The 21630-nt window shown below is 37.0% G+C and overlaps 1 protein-coding gene and 1 pseudogene across 5 annotated transcripts in view; one reads left to right on the top strand and one right to left on the bottom strand.

Annotated features, from left to right (window-relative positions):
* The window catches only part of LOC149818947 (SKP1-like protein 21), a 79105-nt gene that overhangs the window by 20668 nt on the left and 36807 nt on the right, over window positions 1–21630 (bottom strand). The gene's annotated exons all lie outside the window — the stretch shown is intronic.
* LOC149818948 (apyrase 2 pseudogene) lies at window positions 10655–11658 on the top strand (annotated as a pseudogene).

The following is a 21630-nucleotide window of genomic DNA, read 5'->3' as shown; positions in this document are numbered from 1 at the left end:
CTCTTTTGAATCAGATTTCGCTGCAGTAAATTTAGATTAATTTAATAACATTTTTGCATATGCTTGGTGGTTATTTTTCGAACTATTTGGGACCTCAAATTGGTTTTCTCAAATCAGCCCTTAGCCATGTGAAACCGTTTTTAGTTTTAGGCCTTGTTAGCATGTACTCGTTTGTTGTGCGTTTAGTGATTGGAATCGCTTTCACAACCTTGTATCCCTATCGTCGCCGTCACAGGCCCACACAAGGAAGAGAAGTATTTCCTCACATTGGCAATCAGGTGGAAAACTGATTTGCATTCATTAAGCATAACACATTTGACCGCCAAGTGGTACCCACTCTTCGGTGGATTATTGGTTTGAGCAGCCTGGATTTGCAAAGCAACCACACAATGATTCTCAAACTTAAGTTAGATCACTACAACTACAACAACAACTACGCCTTCATCCCAAAACAATTGGGGTCGGCGATATGAACCAACAAAGAAAATCATTTTGGGTCTTCCACATGAATCCTTCTCCTCCATTCATTTCTATCCAATGCCATGTCCTCGGTGAGGTTCAAAGCATTCATATCATTTCCTATCACCTCCATCCATGTCTTCCTAGGCCTACCCCGACCTCTTTTAACTAATATATTTTCCCATTTCTCCATCCTTCTAACTGGAGCATCATTAGGCCTTCGTCGAATATGTCCAAACCACCGTAAACGATTCTCTCTCATCTTATTTTCAATGGGTGCAATGCCTACCTTCTTACGTATCTCCTCGTTCTGAATCTTATCTTTTATTGTATTTCCACACATCCATCTCAGCATATGCATCTCAGCTACACTCATTTTTTGAATATGATGTCTCTTGCCAGCCCAACATTCCGTACCATATAGTAAAGCGGGCCTAATAGTCGTCCTATAAAACTTTCCCTTCAACCGCAATGGCATTCAACGATCGCACAACACTCCAGTTGCACTCTTCCATTTCATTCACTCAACCTTTATCCTATGATTTACATCTCCATCAATTTCTCCATACTTTTGAATGATAGATCCCAAATATTTGAAAGAATCATCCACCGGTATTTCTTGCTCACCAAGCTTCACTATACTCCCATCTCTATTTCGTTGCTTACTAAATCGGCATTCCATGTATTCTGTCTTACTCTTACTCAACTTAAAACCTCTTGCTTCCAATGTCTGTCTCCATAATTCTAACTTAGCATTAACCCCAGCTCTAAACTCATCAATCAAAACAATATCATCAGCAAACAACATACACCACGACACATTTTCTTGAATTGATCTCGTAAGCTCATCCATCATTATAGCAAATAGGAAAGGGCTTAAAGCAGATCCTTGATGTAACCCAACCGTTATAGGAAAATTGGTTGTCACCCCTCCACAAGTGCGGACATTGGTTACTACTCTTTCATACATATCTTTAATTATACTAATATACTTGAGAGAAACACCTTTCTTCATCATTGTCCACCAGAGAACGTCCCTAGGTACTCTATCATAAGCCTTTTCTAAATCAATAAAAACCATATGCAAATCTTTGTTCCTCTCTCTATTTCTCTCAATAAGTTGTCTAAGAAGATATATAGCTTCCATAGTAGATCTTCCAGGCATAAAACCAAATTGATTCTTCGATATCATGACAATCTTTCTCAACCTAGACTCAATCACCCTCTCCCAAAGTTTCATAGTATGACTCATGAGTTTTATACCACGATAGTTTGTGCAATCTTGTATATCACCCTTATTCTTATATAGAGGCACCAAAGTACTCTTCCTCCACTCATTAGGCATCTTATTTGTCCGCCAAATCAAGTTAAAAAGATTTGTCAACCATTCTAAACCTTTCTCTCCCAAGCATTTCCAAGCCTCGATAGGTATACCATCTGGGCCAACTGCCCTTCTTGATTTCATTTTCTTCAAAGCCTCTACAATTTCTTTCTTTTGAATCTTGTGCATGAAGTCACGATTCATCTCATGAAAAGGAATGAAAAAGTCTCCAAGATCCTGAGCATGACTTTCATTAAATAGCTTATCAAAACAATCTTTCCATCTCTCCTTAATCTCCTCATCGTTGACTAAAACCCTTTGTGTTTCATCTTTGATACATCTAACCATACCCAGATCCCTCGATTTCCTATCTCTCATTTTTGCAATCCTATAAATATCCTTCTCACCCTCTTTGGTATCCAACTTGTCATAAACCTCCTTATATACCTTATCCCTCACGTTCCGAACTACTTTTTTAGCCTCCTTCTTTGCTATCATATACTTCTCCAAATTCTCATTATCACGACTTTTACTTAGATTTCTATAACACTCTCTTTTAACCTTAATAGCTAATTTGACATCCTCGTTCCACCACGATGTATCCTTACCTAGCGGTGCACCGCCTTTAGACTCACCCAATACCTCCTTAGCCACCTTTCTCATGCCACCCGCTATCTTATTCCACATAGATTCTGAATCCTCCTCGAGACACCAATCAACTTCCTTAACTACCCGCTCTACAAACATTCCTTGTTTAGCTCCTTTCAGTGCCCACCACTTAATTCTAGGATCTATCCTATGTCTATCCCTTTTGCGGCATTGTCTAATTCTAAGATCTAAAATTAAGACTCTATGTTGTGTAGCTACACTTTCTCCCGGTATAACCTTACAATCGATGCAACAACCCCTATCTCTCTTTCTAAGTAGGAAAAAATCTATCTGACTCGTATTAACCCCACTTTTAAATGTTACTAGGTGAGACTCCCTCTTCCTAAACCAAGTGTTTGCTAAGATCATATCATAGGACAAACCAAAATCTAAAATCCTTTCTCCACTATCGTTTCTTTCTCCTATACCATAGCCTCCATGGATACTCTCAAATCCATCCCTACTAATGCCTACATGCCCATTAAGGTCACCGCCGATGAAAAGCCTTTCTCCATAAGATATCCCTTGTACTACTCTATCTAAATCATCCCAAAATTGACGCTTAGTGGAATCATCTAAACCTACTTGAGGTGCATAAACACTAATAATATTAATAATATCTGTATCTAATACTAATTTAATAAGTAAAATCCTATCACCCTTCCTACGGACCTCAACTACATTATCTATAAACTCACGACTCATAACAATCCCTACTCCATTCCTATTCCTATTTATTCCTGTATACCAAATCTTATATCCCCAAGGTTCTATCACTTTTGCTTTCTCACCTACCCATTTAGTCTCTTGTAGACATAAAATATCAATCTTTCTCCTACACATAACATCTACTAATTCTACCAACTTACCAGTTAAAGACCCTATGTTCCAAGTGGCTAACCTAATTTTATGGTCTTGGACTAACTTCTTTACCCCCACCCGTCCAACAAAGTGAGGGAACCCTTGCCTATTTGACACCACACCCGGGCACCGGTGTGACGCGTCGCTTCCGGGCGACGACCTAGCAACCCTTGCCCATTTATCACTGCCTCCGGGCCTATAGAGTACAACGCGTCGCTCAGTAGGGAATGCCCCAACGAAATTCTCATATTGGTGGACTCCTCCGGGCCTGACTAAGTTTTTATGCTGGCTGTCACAGGCCTACCGCAACCCTCCTCTTTTATCCGGGCTTGGGACCGGCAGTGTATAACTAAACAGTTATACACAGGCGGAGTTTTAAGTTAGATCACTACTCACAAATTATTCCATATAGAATTCATTCAAGGTTCTAATATAGCACGACAACATAATTCAATTGTGCAAGCTTCTTCTACACCACTGCCAATAGGAGTCCACCCTCCAACTGAACTTGATGGGCTTACGATGTACGCCTTATGAATGTGTTATTATTTACAGCTGTCAGTTCAAACCACTATAAAAAGAGGCATTCACATGAATGTTGAGGCATTTGTCATGGAGAAAGCCACCAAGAAAAAGATTGGGTAACCTGGCAGCAAGGAGCTCCTCCCCTTATGCATAATCCAACTAAAACCCAATGAACTGAACGAATGCCACCCAACCATAGCCAACATCTTCAATGAGTGATTCTCAGGATGCAATCCAATGCTCCAGAGACCAACGAAACCTTTCACGATGAGTTAGGTGGACAGAACCAAGACAATTCCTCCAATCTATATTTCCCTAGCTGAAGAACAAACCCCAAAATTTCCTTCCACTTGATAGCTGGATCATTCATGTTACAGGTGTTGTATGTGATATGACATTGTGGGAAGGAGGTGGTGTGGGGAGGAGATGTGTTTGGCCCAACACAAGTAGCAGAGATAGCATAATTAGACAATTCTTTTGGAACCTCTATTTCCATCCATCTTGCAAAAAGTGAAACACAGTCAGTTCTTTGCAAGTATGACAGAGCGCCACACCTATCAGTTAGTCAATCAACATTTGACGCAGATAGTTTTAACACTGAAAGCCAAAGTACAAAGATTCATGGCTGTACTGCCCTTAAGAAAATGTTTTTTTATGGAAAAAGGTTTCACCAAAACTAAATACAAGCACAAAGAGATTGCTAGGGAGAAATTTCAGTTTGTGTTCAACCCAAGGTTACCAAACTAGGCAGTGGAAGCGGGGAACAATACGGGAAGAGGAAGCAAGGCATTTTAAATTTTATAGGAAGCTGGAAGCGAAGTATCAATTTGAATGCGAAATAGGAATAAAAAATGAAGCAATATGGTAACTGAACAGGAATCGAACAAGAAGCAAATAAAAACTAAAATAAAATTGATTATTCTTATATCTTATGATTTTTAAGCAAAAGAGTTAAATTTTTGTTAAAATCTACCAATGATGGTTACCAATTTAGAGAAAGCACATGGGAAGTGAGTGGAAGCATGAGAGGAAATACATGAAAAATATGAAAAGAAACATGAGAAAAGCATATAAGGAGCATAGACCATGTGTGTGGGAAGCATAGAAGAAGCGTGAGGGAATCGAGATTCTCATGAAGTTTTGAAATCAAGGAGTATCATGCTTCCGAAGCGAGTTTCCAGGAAGCATGCTTCCCACCTACCTAAGAAGCTTCCAGTATCTGGATCAACAATCAGTTTCATCTCTTCTCCCACACTCAGAAGAATAAAGCATTGATAATCCCCTCTATCTTTACAGTTTATGAAAGCTAACAAATCCAGTTTAGCCAAGAAATAAATATAGAATTTTTGACTTCTTCAGAATCCAATATAAAACTGTTGCTCAATACCTTAGTGGATCAACTCTATTCCAGAAGTCAGTTCCTAACTTTGTTGACTTTTTCCTTTTTGAGGGAAACTTTATTGCATATTATGACATAGATAACCACCATATTGCATCAGCCAAAAAACCTCAATAATTAATCATTTCGGTGCTTCCTCTATCAGTTAGATCCTTTGGTCATACAACTAGTAAATGGGCCATAATATAACCAAATGTTAATGAAGACAAAGACGTATAAAATTTAGAACAGTCCTCTGCCCACATCTTGTGATGCTAACAACATCCAGGAGGCAGTTCAAAGGACTTCTCCTTCAGAATCCAATATTAAACTGTTGCTCAATACCTTAGTGGATCAACTCTATTCCAGAAGTCAGTTCCTAACTTTGTTGCCTTTTTCCTTTTTGAGGGAAACTTTGTTGCATATTATGACATAGATAACCACCATATTGCATCAGCCAAAAAACCTCAATAATTAATCATTTTGGTGCTTCCTCTATCAGTTAGATCCTTTGGTCATACAACTAGTAAATGGGCCATAATATAACCAAATGTTAATGAAGACAAAGACGTATAAAATTTAGAACAGTCCTCTGCCCACATCTTGTGATGCTAACAACATCCAGGAGGCAGTTCTGCAACATAGTGCATCATTTAAATATTTTGTTCTGTGACATTAAGTTCTGCCACATCAAATCATAATAATGATAAGTAGCTACAAAATTTTAATAGTTTTTTAGGATTTTAGAGCAATAAGCATGGCAAGGCACAAATAGCAGACCACCAAAACTTGCACGAGCTATCATTACCATAACCCCAGCCAAAACCATCCTAAAGCAAACCATAACAAACCAACTACATGACCTCGATGCACACCAAAGCTAGTGACCCTAATGCATCTACATATGGTTCATGTTGTGTTTTGTCTCAAAATTATGTAAAAAAAAACTTTGGAATATTGACCTTATCAACTTGCCACTTACCCAAGTTTTCAAAGTCAAATTTGAAATGAAAACTCACCTTTTTGAGAAAAGTTTCAGTCCCATATTGATCATGGAGAAGAATCAAAGCAGAGTGTACTATATATTCTAGAACCAACCTAGAAGGGAACACCCTTTGAAGGCTCGTCAGTTCAGCTTTGGTTTTTGGACTCAAACTTGGACCTTGGACGGCGAGCATGAGTGTGGGAGCAAACCATTTTGGTCCCTTCATGGGACAACCTGATCGCTTGACACGATTATACATCTCATAAAGCCTACATTAATTATTTTAGCCATCTATCTCTCTCTCAGTTTTTTTATAATTTATTCTCATTTTGAGTCTAAAAGCTATACAAGGGTGGTTGTGTTGAGTTTTTTTATATCAGCAGGTGCAAGGTATGGACCCGAATGTTGCATGTTCTTGAAGTAATTAGGTTTATAACATAGAAAGTACTTCCATAATGATACAACCACTCCAATTAAGCTAACACATATTGCATTAGCCCCATATAGTCCCTCAATGTTGACCTGCTAAAATACACACTACTAATGCACCATATGGCTCTTGCTAGATCATTTTTACATTTAGGGTTTTGTCTAGAACTCACAAAAGAGGTAGCTCTTATTCCTTACGAAAATGTTTTTTTCTTTGTATTCTCCTTACATTCAGCTGAGAGACCATTCTTTTCATATATGTCGACTCTTACAACATTACAAAATAAAGGTAACAATAAAGAAAAGAAGAGGCTAAACTATCCCTTTAGAATATTATAATGTACAAAAGAACATAAAAAGAAGGGTAGTATAAGAGCAACAATATACATATATTACATAAGTTTCAACACTCCCCTTCAAACTTTGGGATGATACAATGGAATCATTCGGAGTTTGGAAAGAAAAGAATTGAAATAAGCAAGAGTATGACTCTTTGTAAACACATCTGCAATCTGATTCTTTGAGCTCACATGCTCTAAAGCGATAATTTTATCTTTATAAGCCCTCCTTGCATAATGACAATCTATTTCAATGTAATAAGTTCACTCATGAAATTCCAGATTCCTTGCAATATGAATAGCACTCATTGTCACAATATAACTAAGTCTTGTCCACACTGGAGATTCCCAAATCTTCCAATAACCATCGTATCCAAATGATCTCGGCACTGATTGAGTCATAGCTCTGTGTTATGCTTCTACTGTGGATAGAGCAACCCTTTGTTGTTTCTTACTTTTTTATGAAATTAGAGAGCTTCCAAGAAAAATACAAAAGCCAGTAGTGGAGAGTCTATCTTGAGTAGAGCCTCTAAAATCTACATCACAAAAGGCTTTTAACCCTATGTCAGATGAGGATGAAAAGAACATACCATAACACATTGAGTCTCTTACATACCTGATGATCCTGCGTACAACGGCTAAGTGGACTGTCTTGGGAGCACTAATAAATCGATTGACTATATAAACTGCATAGGTGGTATATGGCCTAGATATGGTCAAGTATATGAGACTTACAACTAATTGTTTGTATGTTACATGATCTTCTAACTCAACACCATTTGTAACTCTCATCTTTAAATTTGCTTCCATGGGAGAATTGACTCTTTTTAAATTATCTGTCAATCTTGCCTTCACCACCAAATATGTAGCATACTTATGTTGAGACAAGAACAATCCTCTTGGTGAGTATGTTATCTCTAGCCCAAGAAAATATTTCAAACGCCCTAAGTCTTTCATCTCAAATATGCTAGCCAACTTCTTCTTGGTCTCCTTAACTCTTTCCATGTCATCTCTCGTGATATCATATCATCTACATAAAGAAGTAATATGCATTTTCCGAGTATAGAGGAAGACACAAACAAGGCAGGGTCATGATGACTCTGCTCAAAACCAAGTGATTTCACTGCTAAACTAAATATATCAAATCAAACTCATGGTGCCTATTTGAGTCTATATAATGCTCTGTGAAATCTACAAACTCTACCTTCTGGATCTGAATATCCATGTGGTAATTTCATATACACTTCCTCTTCCAGCTCTTTATTCAAAAAGGCATTCTGTGAACAGCCCAAATTTTCCAAAAAATTCAAAAAATTTCCTTTTTGCCCCTGGCCCGTTCTCTGAATAAACTGGGCCAATTTCTGATCAAATTTCCATTCATTTCTCGGATTCACTGGAATCCAGACTCAATTTTCATCTCTGACCCAATTTCTGATTCAAATCGGATATCCGGATCCAATTCTGATCCAAGATCTCTTATTGTTAAAAAAAAAAATCAATTCTTTAAATTTTATCGGATGTTTTATCTAGATCCAATCATAATCTGAGATCCAAACCCAATATTTTATAAAAATCTTGGATCCAGATCCATCTTGGAATTCATTTTCTGAGATAAATCGGGTGTTTTTCCTCAAAAACCTCATTTTAGAAAAATCTTAAAGTTTAAAACAAAAAAATTCTAAAAATACTTCAAAACCTCGTCTGGATCCCATCTTTTGAAAATCCTTAGGTTTTTCCTCATGATTTTAGGATTTCTTTCAAAAACATAAAAGACTTCAAAAAAAAATTTTTAGTGTAAACCCTTTTCTTGAAAAGCCTTGCAAATAAGAAAAATCCTTTTGGAATTCTCGAAACTTAAAGAGCCCCCCTTTTTGAATATATGCTTTTAAAGACAACCACTTTGAAATTTTTTACAAAATTCAAGGGACTTGTTTTGAAAAACCTCCAACGGATTTCAGTTATATAAACACGCCGAAGGGGGTCCTTCATTCGGATCCGTCTTCACCCCTCCATAGCGCTTCTCTGATTCCTTTCACTCCTTCTCCCCTCTCCCTCTTATCTCTTTTCATTTCGGATCTTCTTCCCCAACCAGCTGAAAGAGGCGGATCATCCCTGCAGCAGTAATCTGAATCCCTGGTCTTTTTCCCCATCGACGGAAGCAAATCGATCCACCATCGAGCATCAGAAGGAACATTGCCCCTCTTGAATCACCGAAGAGCATCCATTGCTCTGGTGCCTTCATCAGGATCCATCCAAATTCCTCTTTTTCAAAACCCTTGCAAGCAAGGTAAGAATCCCTTTCATCATCCATGAGTCTGCTTTTGATTTTCATAGAGTATTAACGCAGGTTTAGAGTTCGATTCCTTCTATTTTTATCTGTTTACATATGATTCTGCATCTTAATTCCTAATATTTATCTCTGTTTTTTCACTGATGATCGACGATGCCTCGCAATGGCATCGCCGATTCACCTGAGCTTTTGAATTTCAATTTTATCTCTGCATTCATTTTAGATTTTCCCTTTGTATTTTGATTTTCTTTTTGCGGAAGCCTCATCTTAATGCTTGAACCCTGTTTCTCTCATTTTTGGTTTCGTCAAGAAGCACCGCAGGTGTGATAGACCTGCATATAGCAGGATCGATCCACCTAATGCTACAGCAAAAGGAACGATCGCGTACCAACATCTTCTTCCTTTTTTTATCATTTTATTTTCTTTATTTATATTATTTAAATTTACTATCCCTTTGTATTTCACCTGGATCATGATTTATATTTGAGTTTATTTTAATCACCCCTTTTTCTTGGTTTGATTTCCCTTCTTCTTCTGTATTGTTTTTCTTCTCTATTCTCTTGTTGCATCTTCTCTGGTTCTTCATAGTCTTCCTTTTTTTCTTATTTTCACTATTCATCGAAGGCAATAGTGTATCATTGATCTGCCTATCACAGTCTCAATGATACACATTGCTACAACAATGTTGGCTCTAGCTCACTGTTTACTATATTGGAGACTACAACAAGTTATATGCGTATGACTTTCATTTCTCTGTGGATTTTCTGTCTAAATTCTTGGTATATCGTCCAAATACGTCTGACCATTATGTTACATTCTATATTTTCAATATTCCTTTATCTCTGTCTTGTTTCCAGCATGTCAATCTTTCCCTTTCATTTTGATTTCTCGTTTATGCCCAATCTTCCGCTCTATTCTAATAACCCGTTTTCATTTTCTGCTATTCTTTTTATTATTTCCTGTTTTCAGTTTAATTGTTTGCCATCCGAATGATTCCCTATTACTGAAATTCGTTCCCTCGTCTTTGCTATTAGACAAGTTCAGAAAAAGAGAGGTAAGTTCTTGTTAATTTCCTGTTATGTATGCCTTGAGGTAGCTTGCTCATGACATGTAGATATAATAACCAAGGATTATTTTGTCTAAAGAGAGCCAAAAGTTCATTGAGAAGGGTACAACACCACTGATCGCAACAGCCTGCTATGCTAAGCCGTCATCTGCAAAACCCTGAGCAATGATGATTCCACTAATCAAAGCATCATTTAATGAAATATTTTGTGTTAGATCGAAGTAGCAACAGCAAACTGCATGTCCTGATTAGGTTACCGTAAACTATTTGTTGGGGAATTTAAAAAAAAAAAAAAATATATATATATATATATATATATATATATATATATATATATATATATATATATATATATATTCAGATACAGTTGAAATAATTGATCTTGGAGGTGGATCTGTCCAAATGGCATATGCTATCTCAGAAAAGGAAGCTGCTAATTCTCCAAGACTTTCAGATGGGCATCATTTCATATGTTAAGGGGCCTTTTCTTAAGGGAACCCAGTATTTTCTTTATGTTCACAGCTACTTGCATTATGGCCTGTTGGCTGCTCGAGCAGAGATTCTGAGATCTGTGAAAAGCACTGGCCATCCATGTATTTTGAAAGGCTTTGATGGATTCTATAAGTACGATGAATCTAGAATGAAGGCAGTGGCTTTGCCATCTGGGTCCGGCTATGAGGACTGCAGGGCAGCTGCCATAGCAGCTCTTAGAGTCAATGAGTCCACTTGTACTCATCTCAAGTGTATATTTGGTGGCATATGGAATGGTGGTGGGGGAGATGGTCAGAAGAATCTCTTTGTTGCCTTATTTTTCTTTGATAGGGCTGTGGAGGTGGTATCCTGCATCATTTTTTTTATTTTTTTTATCTCATGCAACAGGCATCTCTTGAAGTACACTGTATCTTTTTGTGTTTGTCAAAATCTGACTCTGCATTCTCCATACAGGAAGGTTTTGTAAATTCCAAAAATCCAATTGCAAGGGTTGCGCCCGTAGATTTTGAGAATGCGGCCAAACGTGCGTGTGAAACCACTCTTGTAAATGCTAAGGTTGTTTATTGCCTTATCTCTGCATGGACCTTGTGTACCAGTACACGCTCTTTTTGATGGGTTTGATTTGAATCTATTGAAAAAGATTACATTGGTAAAGCAATTGAGGTATGAGGATTCACTGTTTGAAGCTGCATGACCATTAGGTAGTGCCATAGAGGTCGCATCAGCACCCTTTTTCCCCTGCACACACTTGTGTTTCCTGCAATTTACACTATTCATCACTAACACCCTTCACTTCATGGCAACACTCCATTATCTACCTGTGTACATTACTTACACAGTACACCACATTTCCTCTGCAATTATAATACATCAACACCACATTCACACCCTTAGTACAAGCCACACCTTCAGCCCACTGTAGCCACCTATATTGATCCTTTGTATATCCCCTTCTCCTACACTCCTACGCACATTAGTCACATGTGCATACTCCACTGCAATGTTTGCTGCAAATACGTACTTCAACCAGCCCCTCACTACACTCACCAGCACTGCTGTCACCTTCTTACAACATCCTCCCTTACCGCAGCACAATCCACCACAGCACCTGCATTTTTACAAATGTACAGCAAGCATGCTACTCACTCCATTACATGTCTTCACAGTCCCACAGTAACACCTCCAGCATATTACCATTTCTTCTACATTAGCGCCACCACACAGCTTCATTTGCTGCTGTTCACGGTATTACTTTCCACAGCACATCTTCAATCCCATCTTCCTCACACCTCTACAGCGCATTTCCATCACATTGTAGCTACACTTTCAGCAAATCTCCACTGCTGCACAATCATGTGTTAGCTGATGCACTTGCTAAACTGAATATTTCCCAGTCTATATATTAGCAATGTGTTTATATTTGCTAAGTTACGGAATATCTCCAGCTTGTATGTTAGCAATACATTTGCGGTAGTCAACCATTGAACATTTCACCATTTGTGTATTAGTAATGCATTTGCATATGTTAACCCCTGAATATTTCCCAGTTTAAGTATTAGCAATGCATTTGCATTTGCTAGTCATTGGGCACTTCATGTTTTGCAGGTTAATGATACACTTCGCCATCTTCATCTCGCTAAAGGCACCTGCACTACATTTGCATATCATCCTTCATTTCCTGTGCACCCACCATTGCCTTCACAGCACCCACATCCTATGTGCACCTTCCCTTTTTTTTTATTATATCAGTGCATGTGCATTTTTCATTAAGTTTAAATCTTGTCTTTAGGTATATATATTCTATTTCATCATGTATATACACATTCCCATATGCATTGTGATATAAACCTTCTCATATACATGTTAGTTCTCATGTAGTATTCTTCATTTTTTCCTCATATATTTTTTATATCTTGCTTTATGCTAACTTTGTTTTGCAAGATACATGAAAATGTTGATTCCCTCTCTTAGATTAGGATTTCAATTTTAATTTAATAGTTGTAATAGTTAGAATATTAATGAGAATTTCATATTTCCAAATTAGAATAGAATGTATGAACATGTAAATATCATAAAATATACATGTTAGTTTTCATATCATTCTTCCTTTATTTCTGAAAATCCACAATGGTGAAACACGAATGGCACGTGCACTATTCTAATAAGAGGTAATTAATCATAAACAAATGATTCACATTGATGGCCATAGTCAAAATGTGGACAATGCTTAGAATTTTTATCTTTTATGGAATAACATTGGATCCACACAGGGTCACCTTAAAAAATCATCATATTTTCTAAATTTTTCTTCCTTTATCAGAGTTTAACTTGAAATTAACTTAAAATATATATCAATGGCCATAGTCAGGATATATTGAGATTTAATTTCATTTCAAACTCTATAAAGGCACCAAAATGTGTTTTATTCTTCATCTCAATTTAAATATAGATTATTATATAATACATTTTATGACTATAGTCAGGAATGTATTCATATTCAATCTTATTTCAATTCATTTAAATAATGGAATATACATTTCAATATCCAATTTTCAAAATTTTTTAATTCATTAATCATGTAGTATAAAATTACATCATATCTTCAAAACTTTTTTCATATTATTTCAAAATCCAAGTGATTTTGAGATAATTCTTCAAATATCTTCTTTATTCCTCAAATTAATCTTCAATTCTTATTTATAAATTCAAATTCATCTTTCTATCAAAATTCAAATTTCAATTTCAAAGTCCAATTTAACTTTGAAATTTCAAATTCATCTCTATATTCAAAATTCAATTTCCAACTCAAATCAAATTTCAAAATTCAATTCAACTTTGAAATTCCAAATTCATTTCTAGGATCAAGATTCAATTTCAAAATTCAATTCAATATTCCAGATTGAATTTCAAAGTTCAATTCAACTTTGAAATCCCAGATTTATCACCTGATTTCAAAAATTCAAGTTTTAAACCAAGTTTATTTTCTATTCTTCACCTCAAATTCCTAAATCCCCAAGTTCTTTTAAAATATTTTGAGTTTTTAATCTTCAAATCACTTTGAAATTAAGGATCAAAATTCTAAGATTAGTGCGAAATTCAAGTCCACTTCCAAAATCAAATTCAATTAGATTTCTCAAATCCAATTCCATCTTGGATTCCAGATTTCGGATCCAATTCCCTCTAGGATTCCAGATTTCAAATTTGATTCCATCTTGGATTCAGATTTTCAAATCCGATCTCATTTTCTAATCTGATTTCCAATTCCAAACTCAATTCCATTTTCGATCATCTGGATTTCAAATTTCAAATTTCTATTTCCAAAACCATTTCCAAGTCTAAATTCCATTTCCAAAATTCAGATTCCTATTTCAGGTTCTGAATTCAAAACCCAAGATCAAAGATCCCTTTTCAAAATCGATTTTTTTTTAGAATCAAATTCAAATTCAAAATTCAAAATTCAAAGTTCATTTTAACTTTGAAATCTCATTCTTACTTCAAATCTTATTTTAGTTTCAAATCTCCCTTTCTCTTCATTTCTTCAAACTCAAGATTTATTTTCAAGACCTCTGATTATTCCAAGACTTAGAACTTCAAGTTTCTTTCAGACCTATTTCAAAGTTTTAAGTTAGATTTCAAATCTTCAGCTTTCAAAAAATCATCTCTTCACTATATTTTCAAATCTATCTCAAAATCACTTGGAAAATCCCAAAACTTCTGAATTATTCTTTTCAAAGAGCATACATCTTTGCATTTTCACTAGCAGGATTTTTTGTGCATTCTAGTCTTAGAATAAATTCTTAGACAATATTTAGGCAAAACAAAAGGCATAAGTTCGATCCTTGGTTCGATTACCCCTGTTAAAGGCGTCAGGAACGGTCGAACCTCGTACCGACAAGCGAATCCCGTCTCTCTATTTTCCCGCAAATTTTCAAAAACGGAGGCGAGTAATTTCAAAATCTTTTTTTTCAAAATTAAGGTCAAGTGAGACATTTGCAAAAGAGTTTCTCTCTCTTCTTTCTTTTCTTTTCTCTCTTCTTTTTTATCTTTTATTTTCCTTCAAAAAGGGAATAGAGGCTACAAAGGCAAAGAGAAGGAAAAGAAGACACAAGAGGAAAAATTTTGCAATGATCACATAACATCTAATTGCCACATATTTCATTATTGTATCGCAGTCACCGCAAACAATGTACGAATAGTCATCATATGAGCTACGAGAGCAAAGGTTTCAACAAAATCAATTTCAAATCGCTGACTATAACCCTTAGTTACTAATCTTTATATCTTTCAACCGACCCATCTGCCTTGGTCTTTATCTTATAAACCCACTTGCTCTCAACAATATTCTTTCCTTACGGAGGTTTTACCAATTCCCATGCATGCATCCTCTCAAGTGCACTCATTTTTTCAGCCATAGCAATCTGACTTGTTCTTCTTAGTTCCTTTTGGAGAAAAAGAAAATGTGAATGAAAGGATGGAAATTCAAGGAGAGCAGATTCAGTCTAAAGAGAGTCTGTTTGGACAGACCTACTCAAAAAGACATGAAAATGTGGTTAAAATTCCTTCCTTAGATCAAGTGGAGGAACAACCAGAGAGAAGAGAAGAGGTCAATTCAGATCTTATTCCCTTGTCAACTGAATCTGGTTACCAAAATTTAGTCTTAATCTTCCTTACCTAATTCTCATCAGGTACGTAAAAGCTTGAGAATTTCAATTCTTCGCGTTTTGTATCTTATGAGTCTGGCCCTTTCTTCATGTTGACTAAAATATTCATATCCTCGTGAAAGACAATATGTCAGAAAATACACACCCTCTTTTCAATAGGATCATAACACTTGTAGCCCTTTGATCATTAGCAAAACCAAGAAAGCAACACTTAACAGTTTTGGCAGACAACTTATCTCTATATTTATTAGGTAACAAAACAAAACATATATATCTACATACTTTAATCACATCATAATTTGGAGTTTGTCCATGTAATTTTTTAAAGGGAGATATACCCTTAAGTGCACTTGAGGGCATACGATTTATCTGATAGATACTTAGATGAACTGCATCTCCCAAAATACTTTTCTTCTGCAGGAACTTTTCAAATGCACAACTAACATATTCACAATCAGAGCCAGTTCGAAGTGTCTTAATCTTAATAGCAAACTGATTCTCGATCATAATAGAAAAGTTTTTAAAGATTTCAAAAAGTTCACATCTATTTTTCATAAAATATAACCAAGTAAATCTTGTACAATCATCTATGAAAGTAACAAAATATGGTGATCCTCCTTTTGACAAAACAGACGAAGGACCCCATACATCATAATGCAGTAGATCAAAAGGACTTTCTAATTCTCTAAACACTGGACCCGAATGGCAAGGCATGACCCTTTGTCAACCTATAATTTTCACAATCTTTAACCTGATTTGACACAACTAATTTGGCTCACAAAAACTTCCTCAATACACCAACTTTTGCAACCTAAAGCTGAAAATATGACCTAGTCTCTAGTGCACTCTCTTGTGCCACAAAACAGACTCATCTATGGCAAAAACTCCCAATCTGATTCCAGGCTTATTCTGTTCACTCATATCAATCAAGTCCAGGCAGTATAAGTCTCCTCTTCTATGGCCAATCTCAATCGTCTTCCTTGACAAATAATCATGCACCACACAACCAGAAGGAGAGAAGGTAACATTACAATTAAGCTTGATTCGTTGACCAACAGAAATAAGATTCATATCAAAGGATGGAACATGGTAAACTTGAGAAAGATTAATCTTACTGTTAAAATGTACCTCTTATATATATATATATTACATCAATACTCGATAGGGGTATTTTTGTAATTTCACATAGTTGTTTTAGAAAACAACTATTTTCGAGTTTTGTTAAAATGTAATTTTTTTTTTGTATTTCTTTTTGTACTTTTTGAGGACCAAAAGGGGCTCCAACCATAGAGTCGTTGGAGCCCCCAACGGTCACAAATGTGATCGTTGGGGGCTCCCAACGACTCTATGGGAGCCCCCTTTTGGGCTCTCCTTTTGAGGCCTTTGGCCTTCCTTTCTCTCCTCTCCCTCTTGTATAAATAGGGGTGACCCCCTTGTATATTTTTCATTCTTGAGAGCTCTATCTCTTTTCAATAAGAGGCTTTTTATATTGTTGCCTTCTTAAAGGCTTGTGCTTGTATTGTCTCTTAGTGGACTTGTGATATTGTCTCTTTTATTCATTGTTGTAAGTGCTTATAAGCACTCTTTGTATTTCCGCAATATCTCATTACACTTACTACTAGCATAATAATCAAAAGTAATGGAACATACTTTTGAGACAGATATAAAAGAACCATCTGCAGTGCGAAAAACGCCACCGTAAGGCTGACAGTCGGTTAGAATAGGCTCATGGGATGTTATATGATATGAAACCCCTGAGTCTATTAACTAACTAGAGGAATAACTTGAGATACCTGAAAAAGCAGTACTAGAGGAAGAGGCAAGAGTAGCAAAAGGAGTTATGGTTGTGTAATATTCGCAAATTTAAGAGCAACATTTAAATGAAATATGGTGGAATTTACCATTTTAAATTGGTCCATATTGGTGAATTTTAATTATTTAGAAATTAATATCTATTTAATAATTAATTGGCAAACTATGGCTAATTAGTACTTAAACTATTCTTTTAATTAAATAATACATTTAAATGAGTATCCATAAGTGATTAAAAATCAAATTGGATATATAAGATTTTCGGTCTGGACCTTAGTGGGGACCCCAAATGGCCAACCCACATGGTTTGGGTTTTTTAGACCCAGTTCAAATGGATCCACTTGGGAGAAAATCTCACTTGGATCTCTTTTTGAATTTTGGACCAAATAGACCAACCCATTGGGAAATGGGTTGGGTTTGACCCACAAAGAAAGTCGCCACATGGGTTTCACGCACATGGGAGCCCATGGGAGTGAGTGGAGAGTGGGGCCACCAATTAGGGCACCCCTTCAATTCATAATTCCCCAAAACCCTAGCTGCCAACCCCTTTCATGCATGGGGTGTTTCTCCTTTGTTATACAACTTTCCAAAATCCTAAAAGGGAGGGGTACATGCTTATAAATAGTCACCCCTAGCCATGCTTTTTACATCATTCCTCCATTTTCCACTTAAGTGAAAGAGGGACTCTCTCTCTCTCTCTCTCTCTCTCTCTCTCTCTCTCTCTCTCTCTCTCTCTGTGTGTGGAGGGTGTCAACCCATCCCTCTCCTTCTCTCATTCTAGCCATCGGTGGTGATGAGAATCACCACCACCATCGCCGACTTTTTCCGATCGGTGTCATTATTGAAACCACACTCGGTCCAGCCAAGTGTGCCTCACATCAACGCCGGTGAGCCCGGACCGCGATCACCACCACTATCGTCGTCTCCTTCTCCCTGTCATTGTCAGCAACCCTCCAACTGGGCCTGCGCCATAATAGACACACCCTTCATGTTTCCTGGCACGACGGTCGCCACCTCCTTGATTCTGCTGAAAAATCAAAAGGGGCATCGAAACCACCTTCTCCGATGGGTGGTCGGAACACCACCCTCCCTGTTTCCTGCTTGGTTCTGCCAGAACCTCACCCTATTACCATCGTCATCTACACCTGCTTCTTCGATTGAGCATGGTGGCCGAAACGCCACCCCCACTGACATCGTCATTATCTCCTGCTTCCTGTTCTGTCGGACAAGGGACAGAATGTGTAGCACCCTGCACGACCCTCCCCTTCTCTTTGTTTGGCGTTGTTAGGGCATTGGTCACCACCAGTGCCACCGTGACACCTAGCGCTGGCGAAGGAGGGTATTGAACTGCAACACCTCCTTCATCTTGCTCTTTGTCGCACTGTGACACCCGCTGTGGTGGTGCAGTAGTCCGCCCAGTTGCAACTATTTTTGGTCAACCGGCTGGTGGCACAGATCAACACCACTCCAACCGCAGGCCGCCGCTCCTCCACTGCTGCACCTGAATTGGTGCAGACCTGCGGTTGCGTGCGTGTGGTGGTGCACAACCAACCGTACTTGCCACCTCACATGTGGCATGTATTTTGAGGCATGTGATTTGTCAGATTTGTGAAGTAAACTCGCAAAACATTTTGGAGGAAAATCCCTCTCAGTATTTTGGGAATTTTTCGTTTCTTTTTCTCGCATATTCACAATTTACGAGGTAAAAAATTTACATTAAATCGTGTAGTTGTACGGTTCTAATACATGCCTATTAGCGTAAAAGAATTGATTTGCATGAAATTTATTAAAATATATGTGGAATGCATGTTTATAATGTGTATATGTATAGTGAATACGTATGTTAAAAGCTTAAATTTACGTACGCATGAAGTTGTATGATTCACACGCTTTAAGTTTTATGTAAAATTAATTATCAAAAGGTTCTACAATGTGAATACGTATGATTTTATGTATGCATGAAGTTGCATGATTTGCATGCTTCCAAATTTACTTAAACTTGGTTATCAAAATGCTCTATGATGTGAATACGTATGATTTTACGTATGCAAGAAGTTGCATGTCTCACATGCTACAAAATTTACGTAACTTGGTTATCCAAAATGCTCTATGATGTGAATACGTATCATTTTAAAATTGTATAATAGATGTTTTTACGTTTGCATGATTCATGATGAGAATGCACATGTTCTAAGTTTCAAGCTATGCATAGATGAGTATTAAATGCATATGCGAGTTATGGAATATATGGAGTGTGAATTAGTATCACGCTATCATAATCTCCATGTTATGTTGATTAATTTACATAAGTGGCATGTGAAATATTATGACATGTAATGCATGCATGTATGCTTGTTTACTCTTGAATGAGTTGGGGGTTTATGATAATCCATGGAGTGCGACAATGCACTACGTATGAAAAAGACATGAACACTTAATTTTTGGGATCGCCTTCACAGGCAAGATGTTCTACTAGTTTAAAGGCAGAAGACCATAAGTGAATGGGTTATGATAATACAATTAAAAATGAGAACCTACTCTGAACGGGTGAAAGATGCCTAATATGAGACATATGCACTATGGGAACCTACCCAAAACGGGTGGATAATGTCTAATGATGTGAGGCATGTGAAATATATTAAACCCCTTAATAAAGATGACCTGATAACCCATTCACATTTTGGTTCTTACTTGGAGAGGTGGTAGGCGGTATAAACTCTGATGAACACTGTTGTTAAAACATGTTCTTCGAGTGGCAATGACTCAACGTCCCAAATCATCAGAGGTAGCAGACAGGACTACCAATGATTATCCTAGGTTGTAGGTCCCACAAACTTCTACAATAAGTTATGGATGCAGCTTTGGAATTTCAGCTTCTGGGAAGTTCTATCCCGGTCTACCACCATCCCCTTTGGATCTGTTTCAACTAGTCATACGAGGTATTAAAACACAATAGAATAATAAACCCTTGTATGGTCTCAGTCTGACTCGACGATTAGCCTAATGAGTACTCGTAGGGAGGATAATATCGTAACAAAGACCTTATATTCGCACAATGGAAAACATGCCCTGATAAATGCAAACAATTAAATTTGATTACTTGCATGTTTGGAATGTTGACATCTATGTTGGCATATCTTTGGTAAATCACATGTGCTATCATAGTTTGAAATGGAAAACATTTTTGGTATGCATGCTAATTACTTGATGTTCAATGAATGCATGACTAATGTGTAACTTGATTATATGACTGGATGCATGTTTAAATAGTATGATTGACTGCAAGATTATATGGTGAAATGCATGTTATGTTGTTTGTTTTATCTTATATGTCTTAGTTCTTCAGAACTATATGATGTTTTTGTACCTACCAGAGTAGACGGAGTCTTACCTCTTTTATACAACATTTTTAAGTGAGGAATAGCTCTAGATGCGATGGACGGATGGGGCGGTGGCACCTTGAACCAGTTTTTTATCTTTGTTTCATGTCCTGGATTAGTTGTTTAAGACTTCATACTTTTATTATGTTCATGACTTATGTATGGGTGTTTGAAACCCTTTTTTAATGTTTTCAATTATTTCCTTTACATATTTAAATGGTTTGTGAACATGAAAGTCAAATCAGTGACTCGGATGGATTAGACCCAAGACCAAACAAGGATTGGGGTTTGGTCCATTACTCTGATCGGGTACTTGCCTGTAACCCGCCCAAGACTGTCTAACCCAAATCCAAAGAAAAATTTATGTTGCATTCAAAAAAATTGGTTGAAAATTTTTGGGTTGTAAAATTATGGAATTAATTCGGATTAGGATCTTGGGGCGTTATAGGCTAACTAGGTAAGAAGTTGCAATAGTTGAATCTGTTGTTGCACCTTCTCCAACAACTGAAGCTGACCACCACTTAATGATTCTGAAGATCTTGCAGCTGAAATACCAACAAACTGAGTGTCAATGTCATAGTGATCATCCTTAAGCTTTATGCCCTCACCATCAGAAGATGTTGCATAGACTCTCCCTTTCTATTTCTTGAGAATTGGACAATAATTTTTCATATGACCAAAATTCTTACAGTAGTGACATTGAATAGAACTCAGGTCACTTCTCCCTCCAATACTCAAGTCACCTCTTCCCCCAACTCTTCCACCGCCTCTGCCACCAAATCTACCAGAGAAATTGTCATGACATAGTCACCAGATGAATAAGTTACAAGAGACCTCATTTTGGTCTCTTCTGCGATCAATTCTACTATGACTATGGTGAGCGAGGGTAAGTGAGAACGATGCAAAATAGCAATCCTTATTCCATCAAACTCTGATCTGAGTGCCATACAAAACTCAATAACCTTATCAATTTTCTTATATTGGT

Source organism: Nuphar pumila, chromosome 13 (genome assembly GCF_984573655.1).
Source record: "Nuphar pumila chromosome 13, dmNupPumi1.hap1.1, whole genome shotgun sequence".
NCBI lineage: Eukaryota > Viridiplantae > Streptophyta > Magnoliopsida > Nymphaeales > Nymphaeaceae > Nuphar > Nuphar pumila.
Note: the sequence above shows the minus strand (reverse complement) of the source record. Positions and strands in the feature narration are given on the sequence as shown.